The 7831-nt window shown below is 37.4% G+C and overlaps 1 pseudogene; it reads left to right on the top strand.

The window, feature by feature from the left end:
- Nucleotides 1–6048: 6048 nt before the first annotated feature.
- On the top strand, nucleotides 6049–6965 carry LOC116550707 (annotated as a pseudogene).
- The last annotated feature ends 866 nt before the right edge of the window (nucleotides 6966–7831 follow it).

The following is a 7831-nucleotide window of genomic DNA, read 5'->3' as shown; positions in this document are numbered from 1 at the left end:
ACGACACAATCACAGTAACTATCAAAACCAGAAAATTAATGTAGACACATGATTACCATCTACTTCTCAGACATATTCAATTGTTGCCAATTATCTCTTTCAAGATTTATTCAGATTTTAGCTGATTTGTAAGCTTAAAAATTAACATATCCCATGTTTGTTTCAAATTCTTTGCTCCTCAGTTTCCATGGAGGTGCCATGGTGTGGTTTAGGTGAATATTACACAAACAAAGCACAACCTCTACCATAGATTAAAAAACATGAAACTTTCCAGGTGCGGTGGCTCATGACTGTAATCACAGCACTTTGGGAGGCGGAGGTGGGAGGACCACAAGGTCAGGAGTTCGAGACCAGCCTGGTCAATATAGTGAAACCCAGGCTCTACTAAAATTAGGTACAAAAAGTAGCCAGGCATGGTGGTGCATACCTGTAGTCCCAGCAACTTGGGAGGCTGAGGCAGGAGAATTGCTTGAACCTGGGAGATGGTGGTGGCAGTGAACTGAATTTGCACCATGCACTCCAGCTTGGGCAACAGAGCGAGGCTTCATCCCTAAAAATATAAAACAGACAAAAACAACAACAACAAACCCATAACTGAACCTAGGAGACATCTATGTTTATGTGATGGACAGAAAGTTATCCTATCTAACCTTCATCCTGGATGGAGACATTATCTCTCTTACTAGTTATCTAGATAGCAAAACAACAAAAACACATAAACAAACAAAAGAAGCTAGCATCTGCTTTAAAGAAAAAGACCATTTCTCCCAAGGCCTTCGTTATACAACCATCCTTGAAAAGACATTGCAGAACAAATTCTGTCAGTACCTGTGTGAATGGGATGTGCAAAAATGTGAAAGACTCATGGAAAATTGTCTGCTGAAAATTCTCTCTTTGTCATGTCTGTTTTGTTTGTTTCTTGGGCAAGGTTTATACAGCTATTCTTTGACTTTTGTAATCTTGACACGTTTGAAGATTACAGGTCTTTTATAAAATGTCTATTTATTTAAGTGACCTAATGTATTTTTTCATGCATAAACTCAGTTTATGAATTTTTGGTAAGAATATCATACAAGTAGTCCTGTATTCTTTATGTGCCCTATTCAATTTATCCCATCACTGGTTAAACTACATTTTATCACTTTATATAAAGTGATATCTGCCAGATTTCTTTATTAAAAATTACTGCTTTTTCCATTTAATTTAGTAAGTGTTTCATGGAAAGATACGTTGTAAATATCTTGATCTTCCTCAAACACTTACCATGTGTTTTATTATCTACTGAAGCCTCTTGCCTGAATTCATTATTACTTTGATGGTTAACAAATTTGGTTTAGGTGAATGCTGCACAATAAAGTACAATCTGTACCACAGATTTAAAAAACCTGAACCTGTCCAGGTATGGTGGCTCACACCTATAATCCTAGCACTTTGGGATCACAAGACAGGCAGATCATGGATTTTAAAATTTCACTCTTCTATATATATTTATTGGCATTATGTTTTAGAGTTTTTTTCATTTATATATTGTTTTATTTTATTACATAGTTATGGATCCATGAATTTCTATTTCATTTAATGAATTGCAATTCATGTCTATCATTTTTTAATTATCAAATTTTCTAATTTTAATCTTATAATTAAAAGTGTCACCGGGAACTACCTCAAGCTAGTTTCAATGTCTTTTGACATTTTTATACTTCTGGAATTTATCGTGTAGAATGGATTTAGAAAATAAGATCTGGGCACTAGGTGGGCTATTTTTGTCACTGCTATTCACAGGCTGGTACCAGTAGACAAATGTACAAATAACATTAACTTCCTATACACTAACAATAGTCAAGCTGAGAGGTAAATCAGAAAGGTCATCTCATTCACAATTATCACAAAAAGAATATAATACCTAGGAATAGAGCTAACCAGGGAGGTGAAAGATCACTACAATGAAAATTATAAAATACTGTTTAAAGAAATCAGAGAAGATGCAAACAAATAGAAAAAAAAAATTCATGCTCATGGATAAGAAGAGTCAATATCATTAAAATGGCCATAATGCTCAAAGCAATTTTACAGATCCGATGCTATTCCTATCAAACTACAAATGACATACTTCACAGTACTAAAAAAAAAAACCCAAAAAACAAAACATAAAACTATTTAAAAATTCATATGGAACAAAAAAAGAGCCCAAATTTATAATCCTAAGCAAAAAGAAAAAAGCTGGAGGCATCACATTACCCAACTCCAAACTATACTGCAGGACTACAGTAACCAAAACAGCATGGTACTGGTACAAAAACAGGCACATAGACCAATGGAACAAAATAGAAAGCCCAGAAATATGGTTGCAAACCTACCACCATCTGATATTCTACAACGCTGACAAAAAGAAGCAATGGGAAAAAGATTTCCTATTCAATAAATGGTGTTGGGATAACTGGCTAGCCACACGTAGAAGACTGAAGCTACACCCTTTGCTTATACCATATACAAAAAGCAATTCAAGAAGGATTAAAGACTTAAATGTAAAAAGCAAAGCTATAAAATTTCTGGAGGACAACCTAGGCAATATCATCTGGGAAATAGAAATGGGCAAAAATCTCATGACAAAGACACTAAAAGCATTCACAACAAAAGTAAAAATTAACAAGTGAGATATAATTAAACTTATCAGCTTCTGCACAGCAAAAGAAGCTATGAGCAGAGTGAACAGACAACCTATAGAATGGAAGGAAATTTATGCAAACTATGCATCTGTAAAAGGTCTAATACCCAACATCTATAAGGAACTTAAACAAATGTACAAGAGAAAAACAATCCATTAAAAATGAGCAAAGGACATGAACATTTTTCAAAAGAAGACATGCATGTGGCTGAGAAGCATATGAACAAAAGGCTCAATATCACTGATCATTGGAGGAAAGCAAATCAAAACCAAAAGGAGATACCATCTCACACCAGTAAGAATGGCTATTACTAAAATGTCAAAAAAATAGCAGATGATGGTGAGGTTACTGACAAAAAGGAGCACTGACACTGATGGTGGGAGTGTAAATTAGATTAACCATTCTGGAAAGCAGTATGGCAATTCCTCAAAGAGCTAAATGCAGAACTACCATTCAACTCAGCAAACCATTTCCTGGCATATACCCAGAGGAATATAAATCTTTCTATCATAAAGACACTTGCATGTGAATGTTCATTGAAGCGCTATCCATAGTAGAAAAGACATGGAATCAACTTGAATGTCTATCAATGACAGACTGGATAAGGAAAACATGGTCCATATACACTTTGGGATACTATGCAGCCATAAAAATTAATGAGAACATGTATTTTGTGAGCAAATAGATCGAGCTGAAGGCTATTATTCTAAGCTAACTAATGCAGGAATAGAAAACCAAATATGGCATGCTCTTGATTATAAGTGGGAGGTAAATTCTGAGAACTTATGAACACAAAAAAGGAAACAACAGATATTCGGATCTTCTTGAGGTTGAAGCGTGGGAGGAGGGAGAGGAGCAGAAAAGATGATTCTTGGATACTGCACTTAATCCCTGCATGATGAAATAATCTGTACAACAAACCCCATGACATGAGTTTGCCTATATAACAAACCTAGACATATACCTCTGAACCTAAAATAAAATTATTTTTAAATGGCTATACGGACCAAAGCAATTTATAGATTCAGTATTATACCTACTAAACTACCAATGCCCATTTTTCACATCATTAGAGAAAAAACCTTTCTAAAATTCATATGAAATATTCTAAATTCATATGAAAATAAGAAAAGATGCTTAATATCCAAGGCCATACTTAGCAAAAAGAACAGAGCTAGAGCATTCCCCAACTTAAAACTATACTAAAAGTTTTCAGTAACCTAAACAGCATGATACTGGTACACAAACAGATATATAGACCAATGGGACAGGACAGAGAACCCAGATAATAATGCCACACATCTACTACCATTTAATCTTTGTCAAAATCATGAAAGACAAGCAATGAGGAGAAGACTTCTTATTCAATACGTGGTTCTGGGAAACCTGGCTAACCACAAGAAGATTGAAACTGGATGCCTTTTTAACACGACATACAAAAAAAAAAAAAAAAAAAAGCCTCAAGCTGGAGTAGCTGGAGCAAAGACTTAAATGTAAAACCCAAAACTATAAAAGTTCTGGAATATAATCTAGGAAACACCATTCTGGCCATAGTCCCTGGCAAATATTTCGAGAAGAAGTTGCCAAAAGCAATTGCAATAAAGGTAACTATTGACATATGAGATCTAATTAAGCGGAAGTGTTTCTCTACAACTATCAACAGAGTGAACAGACAACTCACAGGATGGTATAAAATATTCACAAACTAAGCATTTGACAAAATTCTAATATCCAGACTCTATAAGGAACCAATTCAGAAGCAGAAGACAACCCCATTAAAAAGTTGGCAAAGGGCAAGAACATACAACTTTTCAAAAGACATACATGCAGCCAACAAGCATATGAAAATGTGTTTTATATCACAAATCATTACAGAAATGCAGATCAAAACCACAGTGAGATGCCACTTCACACCAGGCAGAATGGCTACTATTAAAAAGTCAAAAAATAGCAGCTACCGGCAAGGTTGTGGAGAAAGGAGAAAGTTTATATACTGTTAGAGGAAATGTAAATTAGTTAAATCATTGTAGAAAGCAGACTGCTAATTTTTCAAAGAATGTAAAATAGAACTACCATTTGATCCAGAAACCCCATTACTGGGTGTATACTCAAAGGAATATAAATTATACTGCCATAAAGACGCATGCACACGTATGTTAAGCTCAGAACTATTCACAACAGCAAAGACATGGACTCAATCTAAATTCACATCAGTTGTAGACTGGATAAAGATAACATTGTCGATATGTACCATGGAATACTACGCAGTCTTAGAAAGAATGAGATCATGTCCATTGCAGCAACATGAATGGAGCTGTAGGTCATTATCCTAAGTGAATTAACAGAGGAACAGAAAACCAAAAATAGCTGAACATTCAGAACACAAGGACAGAAAGCAGGGAACAACAGACACTGGGGTTTACTTCAGAGTGGAAGTTGGGAGCAAGGAGTATTGTGTACTATGCTTACTAGCTGGGTGATGAAATAATCTGGACATCCAACCCCTATGACACACAATTTACCAATATAACAAATCTGCACATATTCCTGTGAACCTAAAATATGAGTTAAAAGAATTAAAGATTAAAATTAAAAATATTTGGCTGGGCATGAGTGGCTCAGGCCTGTAATCCAAGCACTTTGAGAGGCTGAGGTGGGTAGATCACGAGGTTAGATCAAGACCATGGCTAACATGGTAAATCCCTGTCTCTATTAAAAATACAAAAAATTATCCAGGCATGGTGGCGTGCACCTGTTATCTCAGCTACTCGGGAAGCTGAAGCAGAAGAATTGCTTGAACCTAGGAGGCGAAGGTTGTAATAAACCAAGATCATGCCGCTGCACTCCAGTGTGGGCCACAGAGCAAGACTCTGTCTCAAATAAATAAATAAATAAATAAATAAATAAATAAATAATAAATAAAAATATTTTGTAGTGTAATATTGAATCCTTCCCAACCAGTAGTTTTGTAAATGTTGCCTGTAAACATTCAGGTCTCCTGTGTCAGTACATTATATACTTTCTTGTGTGATGTGGGGAAATTAAAAGGTATGCCATTTATAAATAGTGTTTGTTCATTGTTTAAATAATATATAATAAAGATATATGCATAGAGAAAATTTACATATATTTACAAAAAGCATGATGTTGCACATAAAATTTGGAAATCTGCTTATGAATATTTTTCATGCCAAAAATATAAGTTTAATGGGCAGATATAGTAACCTGCAATTAATTTTAGGTATAATATCCACTAAGCTTTTTTCTTTATTATTTTGTAAGAGTTTAAAATTCTAATAAAATAGGTAGTAACATGCTATATGGTACATGTTTAAAGATGAGCAAATATAAATATACAGACATTTCTGGGCGGGGGTCTGGGGAGCTCAGAAGCCATGGCCAGCCACCTCGTGCTCAACAATGGAGCCAAGATGCCAATCCTTGGGCTGGGCACCTGGAATTCCCCTCCAGGCCAGGTGACTGAGGCTGTGAAGGTGGCCATCGACGTTTGGTACCACCACATCGACTGTGCCCATATGTACCCTAGAGAATGAGGTGGGTGTAGCCATTCAAGAGAAGCTCAGGGAGCAGGTGGTGAAGGGTGAGGAGCTCTTCATCATCAGCAAGCTGTGGTGCACATACCATGAGAAGGGTCTGGTGTAAGGATCCTGCCTGAAGACGCTCAGAGACCTGAAGCTGGACTACCTGGACGTCTACCTCATTCACTGGCCGACCGACTTTAAGCCTGGTAAGGAATTTTTCCTGTTGGATGAGGTAGGTAACATGGTTCACAGTGACACCAACATTGTGGACGCGTGGGCAGCTATGGAAGAGCTGGTGGATGAAGGGCTGGTGAAAGCTATTGGCATCTCCAAGTTAAACCATTTCCAGGTGGAGAGGTTACTAAATGAACCTGGCTTAAAGTATAAGCCCGCAGTTAACCAGATTGAGTGCCACCCATTCCTCACTCAGGAGAAGTTAATCCAGTACTGCCCATCCAAAGGCATCGTAGAGACCTCCTACAGCCCCCTCGGCTCTCCCGCCAGGCCCTGGGCCAAGCCTGAGGACCCTTCCCTCCTGGAAGGTCCCAGCATCAAGGCGATCGCAGCCAAGCACAATAAAACTGCAGCCCAGGTCCTGATCCTGTTCCCCAGGCAGCGGAACTTGGTAGTGACCCCCAAGTCTGTGGCACCAGAAGGCACTGCTGAGAAATTTAAGGTCTTTGACTTTGAACTGATCATCTGGGATATGATCCCCTTCCTCAGCTACAACAGGAACCGGGGGTCTGTGCCTTGGTGAGCTGCGCCTCCCACAAGGATTACCCCCCTTCCATGAAGTGTTTTGAAGCTGTGGATGCCTGCTCGTCCCTAAGTGAACTATACCCGTGTTTCCTGCCTCATTTTTTCCTCGCAAATGTAGGATATCCTGTGTCACTCAGCAGTGGGACAGCAACCTGTAGAGGGGCCAGCGAGGGCGTATGTGGCTTGATGTTGGATCTGACGATTGTCAGTAGAGCAGAAGTCTCTTCCGGTTTGCTTTGCCCTTCTTTTTGCCCTCCTGGGGAAGGTACAATCTGATACCCTTTTCTGACCAAATAGAAGCAAAATTTACCATGTCAAAATGGTGCCACTAACAGCTGAGTTGTGACTGCTTGGAACTGCAAACCTTTCAGCAAGAATTCTCTTTGCCGCAAATAAAAAGTGCTTTTATGGGGGGGGGGGAAATATATATATATATATGTATCAGAATGCAATGTTATTAGAATGTCTTTTACATAGGTTTCTTTCATTTTTTTCCAACACAGATTAATTATTTTGGAGGATGTATAAATGGGTCCAATCAAAAATAATTCTGTTATCTATAAAGCTTAGTGCAGTTTTTCTTGGCTTACACAAATTTTTTGTACTTTCTAAGCATACTCTTAGTTTAAGTTCCCCTATTGAAACAGGCATGCTACAAAATCTAATGGGTAAATTCATGTTCTATTTCATGTACACAAATTATAATTGTTTCCTCAAAGCAATCAGAAGTATATCCATGAAGAGAATTCAGTAAATATTAATGTAAAAGCGAATATTCTTGGTGCCAATGAAACAACAGTTATCCAGAGTAAAACTGCTGTCCACAAAGTGTTTATATTACTTTTGTAATAAAATATGCAAATT

Source organism: Sapajus apella, unplaced genomic scaffold (genome assembly GCF_009761245.1).
Source record: "Sapajus apella isolate SASKATOON/1434 unplaced genomic scaffold, GSC_monkey_1.0 scaffold8, whole genome shotgun sequence".
Lineage (NCBI taxonomy): Eukaryota > Metazoa > Chordata > Mammalia > Primates > Cebidae > Sapajus > Sapajus apella.
The sequence above is the reverse complement of the archived record's forward strand: the minus strand, read 5'-3'. Positions and strand labels throughout refer to the sequence as shown.